Source organism: Pseudorca crassidens, chromosome 2, assembly GCF_039906515.1.
Source record: "Pseudorca crassidens isolate mPseCra1 chromosome 2, mPseCra1.hap1, whole genome shotgun sequence".
NCBI classification, from domain to species: domain Eukaryota; kingdom Metazoa; phylum Chordata; class Mammalia; order Artiodactyla; family Delphinidae; genus Pseudorca; species Pseudorca crassidens.
The window spans coordinates 43752029-43772979 of record NC_090297.1 but is presented as its reverse complement, the minus strand read 5'-3'; the positions used below and the strand labels follow the sequence as shown (position 1 = coordinate 43772979).

The window sequence follows — 20951 nt, the reverse complement described above, 5'->3', positions numbered from 1 at the left end:
CAACTGCTGAATCCTGCGCACCTAGAGCCCGTGCTCCACAGCAAGAGAAGCCACTGCAATGAGAAGCCCATGCACCACAATGAAGAGTAGCCCCTGCTTGCCGCAGCTAGAGAAAGCCCGCGCAGCAGCAACGAAGACCCAATGCAGCCAAAAATAAATAAATAAATATTTTTAAAATGCAAAGAATAATAATATATTGTCCAGCAGGGTCCAAGGCCGTTTCATATCCAGGTTGCTATGGGAAGGAATAGGTTGATAAGAGCCAGCATGGTTGAGTTTCTCACTTCTGTGCAACCTTTGAGGTAAGGTTTGAAAATGGGTTTTCACACTCTGGTCTCAGCAAACAAGATCATTACTCTGTCTTCTGGGCAGCAGGCAACTATATCCAACATTTTTCCTCCATCCCAGGCTTGAGCTGGATGGTGTAATGGGGAAGAAGTTTCATAATTGACCAGTGGTTTGTGTTCTTGTTAGTGTTCTCACTAAAATCTCAGTGTAGTGCTCAGGGCTGTGAGAAAGGGAATCAGGAGTCCCAGAGAGAGAGGAGGAGGCTGGGGGGTCTCGAGATTTGGGTGTTGTCATACAGAGTCACTGAGGGGTTTTGAGCGGGAGAATGAAATGATGACATTTGGAAATCAGATCACTGTAGTGTGGAAAATGGATTAAAGAGCCTGTGGGAGTAGGAGGAGGGTGGAGTCAAGCATGGGGTTAAAAAAAACCCGGATTTCTAGCCTGGGCACATGGATGGATAGGGGAGCCACCCGTATTGAGATCAAGGGGAACAAAAAAACTTTTTTGAGCTGTTTGCTAATTTTTTAAAAAATTTAGAAATACTTTACATTTTAGTTTGTCAAAGTTTTATGAAATTGCTTGAAAAATTTTGTGAGAGGCAGCATGGCAGAGGAAAAAGGCCTAGACTTCGAAGGCCCTACCGATGTGGGCAACTCTGCCTTAGTCAAAGAATTACTGAGTGCGAGTGTTAAAGAATGAGAAAATACAAATTAAAAAATAATTTTATGTATTTAAAAAGCATTAAGTAATCACTGGGGAAAAAAAAAAATCAAAACTGCCTTGGCTTCCTGACATTCGTTTTGCAGTTTAGATCTCTTATTTTGAATTCTGCATTGAGGTTGGGGGCACCAGACTCTCCAGTTCCTGGGGCTGAAGGTCTTAACCTGAGGACTAATGTGGTTTTGCCTTTTATGGGCTGCGCCATCCTGGGCAAGTTACCCAACCTTCTGGGTCTCAGTTTTGTCACCTCTCACATGGGGACAACAATGCCTTCTACTAGGGTTGTTAAGATTAAATAGTAGCTCCTATCACAGAGTGATAGCTGTTCCTTTAGAAAGATTTTTATGGGACCAGATTTTACAATTAGATAATTGTTTTCTCTGCAAGTGGCAATGTTTGCTTGTGAGGTAGTCTAGCTTCTAAAACAGGCTGCCTTTGCTGCCATTCTTTTCACATCCAGGGAGCTGATGGGCCTCAGCTCTCTAGGGGTGTGCAGGCATCAAACAGCTGCAGGAGGCAGGCCTGATGAGGGGCTGGGGTGGGCCCTGCCTTGCCTCCTCCCTTCTCTTGCTGCCCCAGTGGAGAGAGAGTCCCTGAGAAGACTTGCACCTGCTGGGGGCCCAGAGTGGAAACTATTCCCAGCTGGTGCCCCTCCCCAGGCTTGAGGAATGGTGATTGTGTTACAGTTTATAAATCAGGCCTCCCCACTGTCTGAAGGGGAAAGGCCAAAATTCTTTCCCCAACACGTATCCCCACCCCCATGATACAGTCCCTCCTCTGTATTTAGCCCCATCTTGTTCCTAACAGGCTTCTGCAACAGCGAACTGCTTGTACTTTCTGCACTCCGCCCCCCACCCCCAGTCACTCCCCACGGCCACCCCCAACCCAGCCAAAAAAAAAAAGTAATAACAAAAACACCCAGGCTGGTTTTTTGACTTCCCTGCTTTTTGTTTTGCTGGTTCCTCTGTCTGGAATGCCCTTCTACCTTTTAAGTAGAATGCCTCTCATCTTTTAAGGTTCTGGAAGCATTCCCTTCATCCCCCAGGCCAGGATAGAGGTTTTCTATAGTGCCCCTGAGTTGTGTTATTTGTGTATTTATGGTCTCCACGTCCAGCAAGATGTGGAGTTCCTGGAGAACAGGGACTTGAGCCTGGGTACATGCTAGGCCAACAGTTGCTGCTTGCTGAGATGAACAGCACAGAGTGGCATCTTAGCCAACCACCTCAAGATAAATCAGGCTCAGGCTCCTCTCTGCACATCCAAAAACCGGTGTAAGCTGCAGGACTGTACTGGTTTTGAAACTAACTGCTCATCAAGGAAAGCTCCTGTCTAAGCCGGAGGTGGCACATGAATGGATCGGTACTCTTTCTTGGATTCTATTCAGGAAGAATGTCTTTTAAAAAAAGAATGTTTTTGAAACAATGAAGGAAAAGGACCCAACACAGGGCCACCCTGGCACCCTAAAGTACATGCTCAGTAACTTAATGCCAGCAAACCAATATTAATATCCTCATGGCTAAAGAATCACAAGTCCAAGTAGGCCACACTTTTCTCTTGGAATACTAAGAATATCTTCCTTGAAATTCTAAGAATTAATGGTCTTTGCTCCTCATTATAATTACTTATTTCCTGTTTGTCTCCCTGGTTAGTCTATGAGGTTCCAAAGATAGGGACCAAGAATTCTGTCCTCTTTGAAATCCTTCAGAGACTTTTTGGCCCTTACAGCAGTGGTGACCCCCTACTCCTCAATCTCTTGGGGCACCTACTTAAAACAGAGATTCTTGGGTCCACTTAGACGTACTAAAAGAAAATCAGGATTCTTTTTTTTGGCTGCACCACGTGGCTTGCGGGATCTTAGTTCCCCGACCAGGGATCAGACCCAGGCCCCCTGCAGTGGAAGTGCAGAGTCTTAACCACTGGACCACCAGGGAATTCTGGAAAATCAGGATTCTAAATAAGCAAATCCCAGGAGATTCTTAGGCACCCAATCAAGTGGTATATAGTCTGAGCTTCTTGGCATCAGGTCCTCCACGCAGTCTGGACTCCACAGCTTCAGCTCTTTGCACAGTAGTTCCACCAAAACATACTGCTTTCTTGCCCTATTTGGGACAAGCCTGGCCAACTCCTAATAGCCCTTCAAAACTCAGCCCAGATGTCACATCCTCCAGGAAGCCCTCCTGGACTTCCAACGTCTGTGATGCTCTGACAGTCCTTGTGCTTCTGACTCTAGTTCTTTTCACATGGTTTGGAGTAGGCTGTAAGTGTGTCAAGCACATGGATTATGTCTGACTTACCTCTATTCCCAGGGCCTAGCTCAGGACCTCACAGATAAGGTACTAAATAAATCTTTATTGAAGGAAAGGGAAGGGAAGGGACTCTGGGAATCTTATTTTCCAGTGGGTCCATTGAGTATTGAAAAGGTAGTGCTTTGGAGAAGGACCTGGATTTAAATCATTTCTCTGCCACATACAAATGTGTTACGTTACGTCTCTGAGCCTCATTTTTCTCATCTTTGAAGTAGGGATAATATTTACTTTTCAGGGCTAATGAGTGGGTTAAAGGGTTAAATGAGATAAAGTAAGTGAGGTGCTTAGCTCAATGCCTGGAACATTCTAATTGTGTAATAAGTCGCTGAGGGACTCTCTTCTGGAAGTAGAACTAGGTTTACTCCGTACAGCTCCAGAGAGCAAAACTAGACCCAGTGGATGGAGGCTGCAAGGAGACAGACTTCAGTTCATAGAGGTCTGAATAGAAGGAAGAACTTTTTACTTGACAGAATGTAAAGACATGGGAAGAGGTGAACTTCCCATCATAGGAGTGTGCAAGCCGAGGGCAGATGCTCACCTGTCAGGGCTGATGCAGAGGTGACTGATTCTACATGAGGTTTGGGGTGGGGGTGGGTTTGAGTGTGGTGAAACATGGGATCCCCATGAGGCATTGCCATTCAGTGCCTCTGTAACTCATTATTCATTCAACCAACACTGAGAGTGTCCTCTTGGCTGGGCCCTAGGTTGGGTACTGGAGACATAGCTGAATCTGACAAGTTCCCCATTATTTAGGAGCTCACAGTCTAAATAATGATCATTTACTGAGCATCTACTATGTGCCAGATGCTCTCATCCTCTCAACAACCCTCTAAGGAAGTTTTTATTCTCACCATTTTTCAGACAGCTGAAGCCCAGACAGAAAAAGTGGCTTGCAAAGAGACACACAGACCCAGAAAATAGTGCAGCTGGGGTTAAAATTTAGTCCTGCCTGTCTCCTAATCCCTCTTTCCTCTGTCTAAGCCTGCTTGTCATCCAGATGTTGAAAATTCTTTACAGTCTCTGGGAGATTCCCCAAACAGCACCCTTCTGGGCACCAAGCAGATGCTAATGAACATAGTTAAAGGCTGAGGTCAGCTTCAGGAGGATGTGGTCTCCCTGCAGCACGCTCTGCCCCAGGGTTCTCTCCAGCCTGGGCCATGTGGAGGGCCGGGCAGAACATGCTGAGGTCAGAGCTCACGGCTCACATGACCAGCTGAGCCGCTCGGGTCAGGGCTCCTTGAGGGAACTTGAAACCTGGCTGGGCTCCATCAACTCCAAGAATAGCAGCTGACCCTACTCTCCCCAAGCCGGTGGCCTCTGATCAGGTTCCAGGAGGCCCCAGGGGACTCTAGCCATCAGTGGCATCAAGCTTTGACCTTGAAGCTGCTCTGGGGTGGGGTAATAACAGCCACGTTTATTAAGGACCCACTGTGTGCAGGGCACCTCCTGGAGGAGGGGACATCCTTGGAGAAAGGTCTAGGAAGTATGGAACCCATTTTACAGATGAAGATGTTATGGCTCACAAAAGTTGAGAACTTGCCCAAGGTCACAGTGAGTATGTAGCAGAGCAGGATTTGAGCCTGGTGTGCCTTTGCCACTGACCTTGCTTCTGTGAGAAGAGAAGAGTACTCTCTAGACCCCTGAAGAGTCGTAGGCAGAAGGGACAAATGACATCAGCTTTCAAAGTGATGTTATTACTGCAAAGTGGGGCTCGGGTGCTTAGAAACACAGGATTTGAGAGGCAGCAGAGATCCCCATTTACTTGAGCCTATTTCGTCATCTATAAAATGAGAATCACACCCACATGTCAGGTGAATAAGCATAAGCATAGACTTTGGAGCCAGGCAGGATTAGAGTCCTGTCTCTGGCGTTTCCTAATGATAAGATCTTAGACAAATCACATTGCTGCCTCTCTGAGCCTGTTTCCTCATTCATTTGTTCCACAAATAGCTTTTGAGCACCTACTGTGTGCCAGGCATTGTTCTAGTAGCTGGGGATACATCAATGAAAAAAGCAGACAAAAATCACTACCCCTGTCAAGTTTATATTTTAGAGTTCTGGAAAATACCTCCGGATTGTCATGGGGATTACATGGAGAAATGTACAGTGGTGTCATATGTCTGGTAATGTAATGGTGTCTGGCAAATAATAAGTAGTTAGTTTAATGATATGATTATTATAATGCGAACTTGCCTGGTCAGTGCTCAGTGAAAAAACATTTCATTTGATACTGAATTTAACCATTTAATTTAATAGGTAAAGAAACTGACACCAGAGAGGACATGAAATGCCTCCAGTGGTCTAGCAAGGCAATGGTAAGTTCCCAACTCCTAGTCTGGTGTTTGTACCACCATCCACTAAACCCAGAGGGCTGTCTCTGACAAAGGGAGCCAAGGAGGGAGGGGGGAAGACTGAGTCTTATAGCCAGTAAGGTTCAAGGTAGGCGTTTCACTAACTGATAGACTCCAGAGCCCAAGTGGGCTTTAACTCTCTTGGTGCCAAATTCTTCCTGTGTTTCTCAGGTGTGCCAGGAGCTTCCCAGGCCCTGCCTCCACATGGGCATATGGTAGGACGGGCTGAGGTTGGGGTGGGGCGATGAAGAGCTGAAGATGCAGGGTGCTTTTCAGGGCCAGCTTCACGGATGTGCCACCCATGCATTTGCACAGGGCCCCGTGCTCAGTTTAATGCTCTGCCATCACCGTCTTGAAATTCTTAATAATTTTTGAACAAGGGACCCTGCATTTTCATTTTTATTCCACTGGACCCCACACATTTTGTAGTTTATTTGTGTAGGTGCTGTGCTCTGGGGTGGGAGGCAACTGCCCCCAATCTGCTGTGGTCCTGGGACTTGTCAGAGGCTCATCAAATCCTATGGGCCAATGGCTGAGTCACCAACAGACAGGAAAGAAGCCAGACCAAGTCCCACCGTAACGGGTCTGACCTGTGACCGCAAATCTCTAAGAGGCTATAACCAGGCAAGGGAAAGACAGGCTCTAAGGAGGTTCTGGGGATACAACAGGAACCCACAGAGAAGAGGCATGATCTGAGGGGGGTTCTGCTCAGTGTGAGAAGGGCTTTTCTAATAGTCAAAATATAACCCCAATATATAAAGCATACCTCAATAAAACTGTTAAAAATATAATCATAATACTGGCAGCTAACATTGACTGGGTGCTTACAGTGTGCAAGGAGTTGTGCTAAGCACTCCACTGAAAACATAGAGGACAGCAGAGTGGTCGTGAACGCAGGCTCTGGAGCCATACTGCCTTCTTTCAGTCCTGGCTCCACCACTTATTAGCTGTGTGACTTGGAGTAACTTAATTGACCTCTCTGTGCCTCCGTTTCATCATCTGGAAAATGATGATAAGAATGGTACCAACGTCCTGGCATTATTGTTATTAAATGAGTTTACAGTTTGAATAAAAAAAAAATCCCGCCAAAAAACAAAAACAACAAAAAAAAAGAATCTGAAAAAAATAAATTTATATATATATATACACACTCACATACATATATATGTAATATATGTATATATGTATGTATAACTGAATCACTTTGCTGTACACCTGAAACTAACACAACATTGTAAATCAACTACACTTCAATTAACAATAAAGGGAAAAAAGATTCATTTTTCTAAAAAAAAAAATGAGTTTACATATGGAAAACACTTAGAACAGTGTTTGACATACACTTGTATCTAAATGTTTGTTAGTTATTGTTTTATTTAATCTTCAAGACAATCCTGTGGTGTAGCTATTATTTAGCATTATTCCCATTTAATAGCTACATAAACTGAGCCTTAGAAAAGGTCAGTATTTGCTAATCACAGAGTTGGTAAGTGGTGGAGCTGGGATTTGGCCAGCAGTCAAGGAAGTGTCACCTTCCACCTTAGGACTTAGGTCAGACTTCATAACAATTAGCCCATTGTTTAGACCAGAGTAAGCATCTACCCTTTGTTAAATTAATCAGTTAGTCATTATTTCTTTCATCTCTGAGATGCTAAGCCTCTGGGAAATGTGTGCTCTGCTGGAGGAGGATTCAGGAACCCAGCTGTCTTGGGATTTCTTACCAATCGTTGACCTCCACATAATTAAATATCAAGTATGACCCACGCTACGCCTTCTGAATTAATTGCCTTGGTGTTCCGTCCTTTCCTCCCTATGGGCATTGCCCAAGCTCCAGTCTCATTATCCGTCTGGACTCTGAACTTAGCACCACTGTATACTAACCCTGGTCTCTCATATCTGCATAGCATTTCGTATTGTTCAGGCCTCTGAACAGATCTCAGACAGCCAGGGCTACCTGCCCTAGGACCAGAGCAGACTGCATGAGAGCAGTGTGCAGTCTGGACCATGGCGGGAGCTTGGTGAGTTGCTGCTCTCTGGGTGGTTATTTGGGGATCTTCTAAGGCAAGGAGTGGACTGAAAGGGGCAAGGCCCTCACTAGTGTTCACCGTCACTCACGCTTAAGATCTTGGATTCAGAACCAGTGCTCAGGGCAGATTGTCTGAAGGCAGGCAGTCCTCAGCTCCTCTAGAAGTTTAGAAATGATCCCTTCATGAAGTTCCAACTACAGAGGGCTGGGGCCCTAAAACTGGTCCCTGCCACAGAATATCTTTTTCCCAAATTGCTATCAGCTTATATCCAGGATTGCTGTAGGACATACAGTGAAGTGCCACCATGTCTACATTAATAATAAGAGCAAACACTCACTCTGTGTCAGGTACTGTTCTAAGTGCTTTGTAAATATTAACTCTTTTAATTCTCACACAAACCCCATGGGGTGGGTACTGTTTTTATTTAACTTACAGAAATTCAACTTTACTTGCTGTTAATAAAAAGAGAGATGGAAAGAGAAAGCCCAATAATAAATTAAATATTTCACCCACTCAGCATATGCCGCAGGATGAGTGTGTCACGGGAGAGGTAAACCTGCTGTTCCTCCTGTTGGTATCAGTTCCTACATGCCTCGTACAATCCACCACACTGAGTGCGATTCTCGTATTTCTTGCCCCCAAGCAAGCCAATCTCTTCATCAGAAACCTCCCCAAAGAAGCAGCAACCTGTTCCATTGCTGGAGGACAAATTGGCTGTGCTGTTGAGAGGTGGTTCTATTCTCCTACCTGATGGGTGATTGAAAGGCCTTCCAAGGATAATCTTGACTACACACAATTCTGTAGAACCTTAGCCCAGGTAAGCTTTGACGGACCTTTAACTCACAAATAAGGTGACCAACCAATCTCAGTTTGCCTGGGACTAAAGGGTTCCTGGGACACGAGACTTTCAGTGCTGAAACTGAGCAAGTCCCAGGCAAACCGGAATGAGTTGGTCTCTCTATTGCGTAACACATCTCTGGGGCTGCGTGAGAGCCCTGTCGAGGTCATGGTCCATTCTGTCTTTCTTTGTGAGGCTCTCAGGAGAAATTCTTGTCTGATCTTCATACCAAGAATAGTTGTGTGTCTCCTGAGGAGTAAGTGCTTTGTTTTTATCTCATGTACACAGTGAACTGTGTAAGTAAACAGCTTTCCCTTTTTGCCTTGGCTGCTGGAAGTCTTAGAGCTAAAAATGTGGGACGCAAATTTAGCTGTGCCCGTCACTATGTTCTGTACTTTTTGCATCATTCCAGGCTCCACTTTGTCCCTATTTTGTTTTTCTCAAACTTATCTTGTCCTGTCTTAAACTTAATGATCTTGTTTTACTTAAATGCCTTTCTGGATTAAGATAGGGTAAAAGTAAACAGTTCTTAATTTAGAGTCTAGACTATCTTGCCCATAGTCATTGAAAATCTGCAATAATCTGCAAAATTTATGTGCACATACTTTGTTTTTCTGGGGAGAAGGGGCCATGGATTTTAATTTTTCAAAGGAGTCTGTATTCCCCAAAATATTAAGAGCCATTGGTATAAGTGAACCAAAAAACAAATAAATGCTTTTAGTCGAAGGAAGTTGGAAGGTTGAAAGTTTCAATTGTAGTACATAATGGTCTTTTAAAATGTTGGAGTGATGGTATGGAGGAACGTTAGTAGGGCAGAACATGGGAATGGCAGAGAGAGGAAGGCTGGTGGGGTGGAGTGGCCCCCCATAATGGAACGGCAAGGTGAAAGAATGTGGTGTGCTGGGATATTATTGTGTTAGAATATTAGTATTTCTGGAATGTTGATGTGACTGGGTTCCTAGAACACCTCCTTCTAGATGTCCTGGCATCCTCCTTGCTTAGTTTTACCTTAGGGTTGGGCTTCTATCTGATTCAGCCTCTATATCTTCCACATCTCCTACTCAGTGTCCTATTAAGAGCCCAGCGAAGATTGGTTGCTGGAGCCTTGTGCCAGTGGGCACCAGGCTGGCCTATGGGCTTCCGTCAATTTCACACTGAGATGCCTATTCCTTTCTGACTTTGCCTATTCTTCTTTGAGGTATATCTCAAATACCTTGCAGACTCAGGACCCCAGGAGACCCCCTTGTCCATTTCTCCGTCTTCAGTGCTTGTCTCAGGGTCTGCCCAGAGGGCATGCCCAGTTTATGGCTACTCTAGGGCATGCCAAGCTGCTGGCCATTGGGCCACCTGCAGGTGGGGCTCTCGGGGCTGGAGTTCAGCTTCTGGGGATGTTAGGCTGAGGGCAACTCAGGATCCTTGGAGTTGGTCATGAGAAGGGGAAGCCAGGTCAGAATAAGTAGCGGGGGAGTTGAGGCTTCATTACCAGAGGAACCTGATCTAAAGGCCAAATTCAGGAGTTGGATTAGGACAGAGACTGCTGCCCTTAGCCTGGAGTTTAGACTGGAAATGGAGAAGGAGTTGGGGTGAGGGCTGGCTTCTTGGATGTTCTCTCCTCCTTTTCTCCATCCATTCATTCAATTAGCTAACATTCGCTGAGGCCCCTCAGTGGCTGACCACGTCAGCTCCACGCCCTGCAGCTGACAGTCTGTAACGGAAGAGACCAGCACGGACACTGACAACCCAGCGTGGTGAGGGCTGCAATGTAGGGAAGTTGTAGGGGCTGCGGAAGTTCAAAAATGTTCCTAGAGGAATGCTGTCTGAGCTGACTCTGGACTCAGGATGCAGTCAGGGGACACGTGTGTGGTGGGAAGGCCGCCTCAAGGGCCAAAGCACGTGGAAAATCCCTAGCATCTAGGTGGGAGCCTCAGATCAAGGTGCTAACGATTGCAGACTGTCCAGTTCTTTGGGCCCATGAGTTTGATCTGTCCAGGTCTAATATAATCGCCTTCAGACCCCTCTCCCCAGCTATTCCAATAACTGACAAATTTAAGTTTCTTGCAATCATTTCCAACCAGGAGAAGATAATTGGCTCTAATGTCTGGAGATATTTCCTGGTTACGAGAGAACAGGATGTTCTGGAGGTGCAAAGCCTCCTACCGCCCAGCCATCCTGCTGCCATGCCCTTTCTTCCTGGCCCACACCTTAGCCAGGCCCTCATCCCAACAGCTGGATGGGCCACATATTCTCCTGCTGTCCATCTCAGTTACAGCAACTTTAAAATGAGCTCCAGAGTGGTGTGGGGAATGCTCAGTAAACGGGGAAACGGGGAGGCAAGGGAACTGCATTCAAACCCTGGCTCTTGAATGAGGCTTCATAGATGGCAATGTGTGAGGTTGGGGAGGGCACTTCCTCTCTCTAGGCCTTGGCTTTGCCATCAGTGAAAAGAGGGAAAGGATGCGAAGATTGCTTAGACCCCTTCCTGCCCTGACATTCTGTGTCTCTGTTGAATCCTGGATGTCCTGCTATCAGCCTGCTCCTTTGAAATAAAGGCTGTGTGACAGAGCAGACTCTGGAGACAGGAGACCTAGACATGATTTGGGTTCTGACTTGCTTTGTGAGCTTGGGACAATCACTAAACCTCTCTGAGCCCCAGTTTTCTCATTTGGTAAACTGAGGTAATACCTACTTCACAGGGTTTTGTGAGGCTCCAATGAGCTAAAAGGACTATGATGATGGTGGTGGTAGTGGTGATGATGAGGATGGTGATGATGATCTGTCTGCATAGCAGTCAATCTCTTGGAATAAATTACCATTGTGCACATAGCCAGAAAGTTTAGGGAGAGCTCCAGAGTCATAGGGAATATGAACAAGGTTTTAAAATCCTGCCCCAGGACTTCCCTGGTGGTCCAGTGGGTAAGACTCTGCGCTCCCAAGGCAGGGGGCCCGGGTTCAATCCCTGGTCCGGGAACTAGATCCCACATGCGTGCCACAACTACGACTCGGTGCAGCCAAAATAAATAAATAATAAAAAGAAAAAAAAAAAAGCCTTCCCCGTGGCTGAGCTATTACTGAGGAGGAAAGGGGGATTAATCTTTGCTAACTACCCACATCCGTATTTTTTTCCCATTCCGATGAGGTGGGTGTTGGTGTACCCACTTATCAGCTGGGTGACCAGTAGATAAACCTTCAGAGACTCAGTCTCTTCATGTGTAAAGTGTAATATTACCTGACTCAAGATTGCTGACACCTGTAGGGGACACTGCCTACTTTTGGCTACTCCAAATCCAAACACTTTGCCTACCTGGAGGAATTCCAAGCTACATGGAAGCTGAAAAAAAAGCAGCTGCTCTTCACCTGATCCCTGAGGGTCTGGGCTGGGCCAGGTTGGTGCCCCAGCTGGGCCTTGAATCTGGTGGGAGTTAGAGGGGTGAAGACGGTCAGAGATTACTTCAGGAGGAGGCTGCAGTGGGGACCAGAGCCCAACATTGCGGTGGCGAGCAGCAAGAGGCTGTGTGGCTTGAGGTGGAGTCTGTCCTAAACAGTTCCTAAGGCAGAACTTTGGCTGTGCCCGGCTGCCCCGATTCATGACTAGTTCTCCAGTCTCCCCACATTTCAGTGAGCCATCCAGTAGCCTTCTGATAAAGCTCTTTTTTGCTTAGTTTTGCCAGAGATGGTTTCAATTGTTTGCAACTGCGAATCTTAACTGGTATGGAGTAAATCATGTAACATGTCAGACACAGTGCCTAGCATATAGTAAGCACTCAAAAAAACTACACACACACACACACACGCATACGCACATACACACAGAAACTAAGGTTCAGAAAAGTAAAATAAGAAAATTCCCTGGCGGTCCAGTGGTTAGGACTCCACGCTTCCACTGCAGAGGGGCACGGGTTCGATCCCTGGTTGGGGAACTAAGATCCCACAAGCCACATGGCGTGGCCAAAAAAAAAAAAAAAAACAGAAGTAAAGTAATCTGCCCGAGGTCACACAGCGAGGCTGCGGTGTTGATGTGGGACTGACCATGAACATCTTAGTAGTACAGTGTATTTATATATCACTTTCCATCACACATTATTGTTGAACAGTTCATTGTTGATACGCTGGTTCAAAAGCCTCAAAACACCCCATGAGGCCCATAGGACCAGATCCTTTCTTTAGATAGAGAGGAAGGTACTACCTCAAGGTAACCCTGTAAACAGTAGTAGCCTGGAACTTGGGTCTCAAGTTTGCAGCCCAGCACTGGTGCTCTGGTGGTGTCCACGCATGTGAGGTCACATGTACACATGCTGCTGCATCCTGTGAAGCAGACCCATCTGAATACGTGGATCCCTGGTACATTAGAGACTTGGGGTGAGTCAGAAGCTGCCTGTGAGGCCAGCAGGGAGGGAACATCATGTACCAGAACCTACAGAAAGGAATGCTCCTTAAGCCACTATGCTGATCTGGGGTGTGAGGGAATAAGGGTGTTTGGGGTACAGGGTGGGGGTGGGGAGGTGGGTGGTGGAATCATCCTAAACTGGGGCCTCCTCTGCTGGGCCTCCTAATCCAGGGGTTTTGATTCCTGCAGTGTTGGCGAAATGGCTTAATTGGACCTAATGGGAGAAAATGTGTGATGAATATGGATAATACAGGAAATGAGGCCCCAACAAAAGCTGGCTAGAGGAAGGCTGATGAACTGAAGACAGGTCTGATGGGAATTAGGCTAAGGCTCCATGGGTGAGCCCAGAAGGTGAACAGCAGGGACAGCTGCTCTGCCCCAGGGGCCTAGGACCATGCTGCTCACCTGGGTCTCCATCCTGCCCTGGCCTTCAGACCTTGACTTCACACTTGTATGGAATCAGAAAATGTCAGACTCATGGGGTTCTGGGATTAGAATCAGGCTCAGGATTCTAGAATCACAGACTTTAGCATCACATATGTTAGTCATAGAAAATTTTGGAACCTAATCGTTTGACAATTGGAGACCCTTGGGAAAAATTTAGGAGATCCTTCTCCAACCTTCTTTTAGTAACAATAAATAACATCTGTTGAACATATCACAACTTCCAAAGTCCTTTCCCATCACTGCATCACACTGGAGTGGGTGGTATTCTACCTTCAGATTAAGTAATGTGCAGAAGATCAAAATGAGCCAGTTGGGACTGGAACCCAGCTTTGCAGAAAAAATTCTATTTTTCATATGCCAAAGTTTTGATACCCTTGTCTTCCAGAGTTGTGAAAACACTTTTAACTACTTGGTATAATGTGTCCAAATTTTTGGATGTTTGTTGTGTAAATTCTGCACGGTCATGTACCATTTTTCTTAATGCTTTCTGGCATGCTGCAGTGCTCTAAAATGTGATTATCCTTGTTGCATCAGCATAATCAGGGCTGGTACATTCTGCGATAGCTTTTTGGCAGCTTTTATCATCCAGCACTATTTTCAGTGAACAAAGGACTTAAACAACATAGCCAAGAATAGATTTAAAGTCACTAATGTAAAGACTGAACTTCAAATCACTCTAGGTTTAGTCAGAACACGTTCTGATCTCCTTAGAATAAAAAGTTAAACTACCAAAAATGCAGAAAGAAGAAAAAAGGGAAAACAAACCTCCCTGATTAGGAGCACATAAGGCCACACAGAGAGACGGTTGTGGTGAGGAAGGGGTGCCCCTCGTGGAGCAAAGCTGTGTTTATGATTCTGCCCGTAACAGGCTGCTGGTCCCTGCGGCAAATCCATGCCCTTCTCTGGATCTGTTTTCCTCGATTTCAAATGGGGATAATAATTCCTGTCTTGGGAAAGTTCGGGAGTTTATCAGCCCTGGGGGAGATCTGCAGCCACAGGAGGAACAGCTTAAAGAGAGGGTGAAGGGGGAGGGGTGCGGAACAGCAGGGTGTTGCGCGGGGCTTACGGTCTCCATGGTAACGCACGGCAGCCAGGAGAGGAGGCGGGGCTTGAGAACCCGGAGCAGGAGGCTTTGAAAATGAAGGTTTGACAAAGAAAGCTCCCTCCTCCCTGGAGAAAGGCCTTCTCGGAGACAGAGCTCTGCACTCGAGCAGCCCTCTGTGCCGAGTGCACGTTGCTTCTTTGCTCACGTTACAGACAGGTCCAGAGAGAGGTCGAGTGTCACCAGCAAGTCACTGGCAGGGCGGGCATTCGAACCCAGCTGTGCCGACCTCTGATCCTTGCCCTTCTCTGTACCAGAATGTTGTTTCTCTGAACCTTGGTCTCCCCGTCTATACAATGAGACAGTTGAAAGGGTAGGTTTCCAAGGGCCCTTTGAGCTCTGACAGTGTTTGATCAAACTATTAGTAAACACAGCGGAGGTGGTGAATACTAAGAGGAGGATCATGCGGTCTGTGAGGCATGGGCTGATTTGTCTTTGCGTCCTCCAGCCCAATACATGGGGAGGCACAGAGGAGACATCTGGTATTTGTGGAATGAATGTTTATGCAAATGAACACATTCATTCTTTTGTTCCAGAAGGTTTACAGAGCACCTACTATGTGCCAGGTACTGTGATAGTTCAGAGAAGGGCTCACTCACTGAGGGCTGAAGGCTTGCTGGAGAAGGAAAGGTGAGGAAAAGGGCGCCCAAGTGGGCGCAGGTGAGGGAGAGGACTCTAGTGCCTTGAGCTGCCCTACAAAATGCCCTGCATTCATGTCCTGGGGCTTCCCAGCCAAGCATGATTTCCCTCCATCTCCAGTCTCCAGAAGGATGATTTCATTCTCAAGGCTCCTGCTGGGCAGCGGGGCAGGCGGCCAGAGCCAAGACCTTTTCTTGGAAAAGGTGAAAAAATTCTGTTGAAGAAGAGGGTGGGGCAGGTGACCCCCTGCTGGCTTCTCCTAGGAGGGCCCACTTTGTTTTTGTTTGCTTTCCCAGCTGGCTTATAAGACAGGAGGTGTGTTGAGGTCATGCCTCTTCCTCAGCTGGTATGGCAAAAACAGCACTGAACTGGGAGTCAGAGACCTGGATTCAAATTCTGACTCTACCTCCAGCTCAATGTGTGGCCTTGGGCAGGTTGTTTTTGGTCCCTTGGTCTTACTTTGCTAAAAAAAATATGGGGATAGTGATCTTTACAGTGGTGTAGTGAAAATCAAATGGGAAAATGGTTATGAAATCCTTCCTACCTCCTCACCAAAGTCATACTTATCATTTACTGTGATCCACAGGTTTTACAAACATTATCTATCAATACAATCTGAGCAACAATCCTGCAGTGTTGCTATTTGTTATTTAACTTATGAGGAAACTGAGGCTCAGAGGAGTGAGGAAATTTGGCCGAGGCTACACAGCTAGGAAGCCACAGAGCCAAGATCCAGACCCAAGTCTTTCTGACCGAAGTATAACTCTAACAGCAGATCGCTTGGAATGTTTATTCCTTCACCAAATGACACTTATTGAGCATATACCATGAGATAGCTGGCAGCTAGGATAGATTAATTAATACAACACTATCAATCAGGGTGTCAGGAGGAAATAAATGGCATTTCTCAAATTGGGTAATTTTGAGAAGAGTTTAATAAAGGGATTATGTAATACAGGGACAAGGAATAGGGCAAGTAATGTTAGGGCACTAGTTACTACCCTTAGGCCTAAAGGAGCAAGGAGGGAGAAATTACAAGAATCTGGAGTCAAAGAGAGCTGTGGTAAGCACAGTGTGACAGGAGCTGTGTCCTTCCTATAGAGATGCAGCCAGCCCATGATGTAACTTCAAGGAGGAAGCCAGGGGAATTTATACTCTGCTGGGACTTTAGTTGACCAAACCCTGACAGAATCCAAAGGGCACAGTAGTGCCTTAATGTAAATCATAAAAATCATCCTAAGATATGGAGAGTGGGTCTGGAGTGGCAAACAGAAGATGGCACAAAGACGTTTCTTTCCTCTAATGAGGGGCTTATCAAAAAACGGGGAAGACAGGTATATTCACAATTGTAATGAAATATGTGAAAAGAATTATACCAGTAATCTATTGCTGTGTAAAAATCTAGCCCAAAACATATGGCTTAAAACAGTAACCGCTTATTTGCTAATGAGTCTGTGGATTGGCACTTTGGGCTAGGCTTAGCTGGCGGTTCTTCTGCTGATCTCACCTGGGGTCACTCAGTAGTTGCAGTTATCTGGTAGCTCAGCTGGGAGCTGGTTGGCCTGGGGGCCTCAGTGGAGAGCTCACGTGTATTCTACATGGTCTCATCTGCCAGCAGGCTAGCCCAGGCTTCCTTACATGGTGACATTGCATTCCAAGAGGGTGAGAGAGGAAGCTGCAAGGTCTTTTGAGGCCTAAACTCAAAATAGCACAGTGTCACTTCTGCCACTTGCTGTTTGTCAAAGCAAGTTGCAAAGTCGGCACAGAAACAAAGGATGGAAAAATACATTCCACTACTGGATACGAGGGGTGGCAAAGTTACATTGCACTAATGCAATGCCATGTAGGCTTGTATAACCTATCTTAGTGGTAAGCCATCTTTCAACCGATGAATGAATAAAAGAAATCATAGCACTTTCCAAACTATTGCAATTGTGTATTAACCTATCAGTCTTTCCCCAATAGCCTGAGAACTCCCCAAGAGCAGGAATTATGACTGATTCATTTCTTTGTTCCTAGAGCTCAGGACAAGGCACATAAAACATATTAAGTGTAGTTTATTGAATGACTACGGCTGGGGGTGGTGTGGTGAATAGTCTACTCGTCCAAAGCCCTTGGAGCCACAAGTAGTACCCTCTTTAAATATAAAGTTGACATTATAGAACACTTCCTCTACCTCTCTGAGACCCTTCAAATATTGCCATGGTCCATCAAGGTCAAATTCAACCCCCTCTTCCTCCACAAAGGTGTCCAAACTACTTCTTTTCTCCTGTTTTAGAATCTCTGCAACTCTAATGGCCTTTTACCCCACAGCTTGGCATTTGCTTTCAAAATCTTATTGTTCTCTAGCGATTTCATGGGTCAAAACTACTTTTCATCCCTAGTGAGTAATTCCCTAAGGGCAGGGCTGCATCCTCTATCCCTTAAGGCTTGTCACAGTGCTGGGTTCACAGTACATCCTCAATCAACACTCCCTGGGACTTCCCTGGTGGTCCAGTGGTTAAGACTCCATGCTCCCGATGCAGGGGGCTCAGGTTCGATCCCTGGTGGGGGAACTAAGATCCTACATGCTGCATGGTGCAGACAAAAAAACCCCAAAATAACAACAACAAAAACCACTCCCTGAGTGGAGCACCCACTCTGGATGGCCTTGATCCTGTGAGGTACGTAGAAGGTATGCAGGGAGCCACTCACACCCTTGAGTGTTCCACACATGAAAGCATCCCAGGTCTCTGGGACAGAGCAAGGCATGTTACTCCCCTGGGCTCTGGCCTGTGCCCTGGGCTTTGGTTGCCTATACTCTGGCCCCTGAGCTAACTGGACATAGACCAGGAGAAGCAGTGTCCCAAACGGCAGTGGCATGGCCTCCTCCTGACAAGAGGAGAGATGTCCAAGGCTTGAGCCATTTCTTGTGGGCACATGATCCATCACTGTCCATCAGACTTCTGACATTTCAGGAACCAAAGGGGCAGCTGTTGAATAGGCCCTGAAAGCAGAGCTCCTGGTGGCAAATTTTACTTCAGTGTCATAAAGAACATAAAAAACTATCGCATAAGGTGCCGAGTTCCTTCCAATGCTTTAAATCCTTTCCTATGGCTCCTCCTTGCCAGGAGGATGAAGCCCAAGCCCCTTGATGTGGCAAAGACTTCAGGACTTGGCCCGTATATCCCTCCAGCTTCATATCTCACCATCCCTCACCTTGACTGTAGTGTTCACCAAACTCAACTACTTCTTGTTCCTTGAAATCATCATATGCTGTCTCTTAGCTCTGGGCCTTTGTGTATCAGTTCCCTCTGCTTGAATGCTATTCTCCGTCTTGTACCACAAACTCCCGTTCCCCCATCAGTGGATCCTTCAAGACAATTCGGGCATCCCTTTCTCCAGGAAGCCTTCCCTGAAGCTTTTGGCTGGGTTAGGGATCTCCCATAGATGCCATAGCCATGAACTCCTTGAGAATGGGGACTGGGATTTCATTTAGCCCAGATCCTGGCAGAGAATCACCGTCAATCAATGTTGAAGGAACAAACAAATGTGCATATTTGAGGACAGGCTAGAAAACCACCTGACAGGAGTGCCATAAAGGTGAGTGGAAGGTTCTAATATTTCCAAGTTCTAAGATCCAAGAGTTCCCTAATTCTTGGCCGAAGACTGAGACTTGGGCTCCACTCCCTCTAGAGCTCTCTCCCCAGTGAGCCACCGCCACACCCTGCCCTGAGTGTTTGTTCTCAGGCAGGTACACACACACATGTTCGGAACATAACCAGGAAAGCAATTTACAAGAAATAATTGCGGGTCAGTGTGTGCTTGGGAGCAGCGGTGAGCTCAGACTATTTCTGTCTGTGCGTCAGCCCACCGGCTTCCTTCCTCCTTGGCTGCCTTGGGGGAGGGGGTTCCTGCACCACCGGTTGGGCAGTTTGTTTCCAACCTAGGACTGAGGCAAGCCAACCCCATTGTGAGCCAGCTCTGGGGGCTGATTGAATTCAAACGGGAGAAGCTGAACAAGGGTGATGCGATGTGGCTTTTTTGGAGGGGGGTGGGGGAGGAGCTTTATGGGGCCTGGGATGTGTAGGTCAGCAGAGGCGCACAGAAATCTATTTTCCATCTATCACCACCCCATCCACAGAGGCTCCGGCTGGGGAAAACCTACCAGGCCTTCAGCCCTGCTCAGTGTGAGGTCTCCTCCTAGCCTCCCCAGCTCCGAATTCTCTTTATTCTTCCAGGCCGGTCGTGCTCAAAGGGTGGTCCGAGCCCAGCAGCATCAGCATCACCTGGAACCAGTTAGAAATGCAAATTCTGAGGACTTACTCCAGACCTACCCAATCAGACACTCTGAGGGCAGGGTTGGGGCAGGGAGCAACAATCTGTGTTTTAAACAAGCCCTCCAGCTGATCCTGATACAGGCTGAAGTCTGAGGACCACGGGCTTAGGCCACTGATGACCACTTGAGTTTTTAGAATTTACAGATCGTCTCCCCCTAACAGACCATGAACAGCCTAAAAATAAGGTCTTTATAGGATTCTTCCTTGTAACCTGCCAGAAGGCCAGCACAGAAAGTGTCCTGAGAAAAACTGAATTTTCCTAATGGGGGTACCAAGGAGAGAGACAGGATCTGTGCTGTGAAAGGTCACATAGAGCATCAGTGACTAAATCTCCCACGTATCACCCATTCCTGCCACACACAAACACACACACACACACACACACACACAGGTACCCTAAGCTGTCTCTACAACAAATAACTTGCAATTCCTGGGCTGTGCTAGGCTCTCTCTCACTGTTTTTGAACAGTGACTCTGTCTCACCTGGAAACTTTGACTCATCTTTGATGATTCAGCTCAGACATCACTTATTCCTCCCTCCAGCTGCATGAAGGGCCACCACCGGGCCCACTGCCCTTTGGTGTACCCACCTCACCCTCCATATGAACCCCTTGAGGGCAGGAGCTGTGGCTGATTCCCTGTTGTTTCTGGTAAACTGCACAGGTCCTGGCACAGGATAGACACCACGGAATGGACAATAAGGGGACAAAGGTGCTGGGTTTAGAGTGCTGAGAATAACACACACACACACACATACACACACACACACACACACACAAGACCACAAAAAAAGCAAGACCAGAACCAAAATCTCTCGATTTGCAGCCTAGGGCACTTCTGAGGTGACTCACCCTGTCTTGCTGCCCATCATACACCCTTGGCTGGTGCAGGCCCCATGCACAGATATCTAAGAGTGACCCTTTTACTGTTGCCAAATCCAGTAGTGAGTCGTATCACTGTCAGAAATGTCAAGAACTGCCTTCAGTGGCTACTGAGTCTCCCCATCTTTGCCTTGCGCCCCCAAGGCAAAGCCTAAAGCCATTGCCAAAATTGAGATAAGGAGAGCAGCTGGGAGAGAGGGGAGGCAGTCAGCATCCTGCCCTAAGATTCCTTTGCTATCAGACTAATAATATTTTAAAAACCCAATAATAATAGCTAACACAATGCTCTCCGTTAGCCAACACTGTTCTAAGTGTGATGCTTTGCATGGACTAAGTAATTTAATCCTCCCCCAAGCCTTACGAGATAGATATTACTGTTATCCCTGCTTGTACGGATGATTAGGCACAAATGTTACCTAGCAAGTAAGGGCAGGGGCCAGATTTAAACCAGGCACTTGGCTCCAGAGTCCCTGCTCTTAATTACTAAGTTATATTGGAAAACACTCACCTATAATTTTTGGAGTTTTTGTAGCACTTCCACGTTTAGGAAGAGAGTTCATATCCATCAACTCATTGAACACTCACCACGACCCTGCAAGGGAACTGAGGCTCAGATAGACTAAGGGACTTTATCCAGGCCACACTG

At 46.6% G+C, this 20951-nt stretch overlaps 1 long non-coding RNA gene across 1 annotated transcript in view; it reads left to right on the top strand.

Annotated features, from left to right (window-relative positions):
- Window positions 1-4688: 4688 nt before the first annotated feature.
- Window positions 4689-20951, top strand: part of LOC137218742 (uncharacterized) — a 39376-nt gene continuing 23113 nt past the window's right edge. The window contains exons 1-2 of the long non-coding RNA XR_010940839.1: window positions 4689-4868; window positions 5574-5632. This is a non-coding gene — a long non-coding RNA (uncharacterized lncRNA). The remainder of the gene's footprint in view (window positions 4869-5573; window positions 5633-20951) is intronic.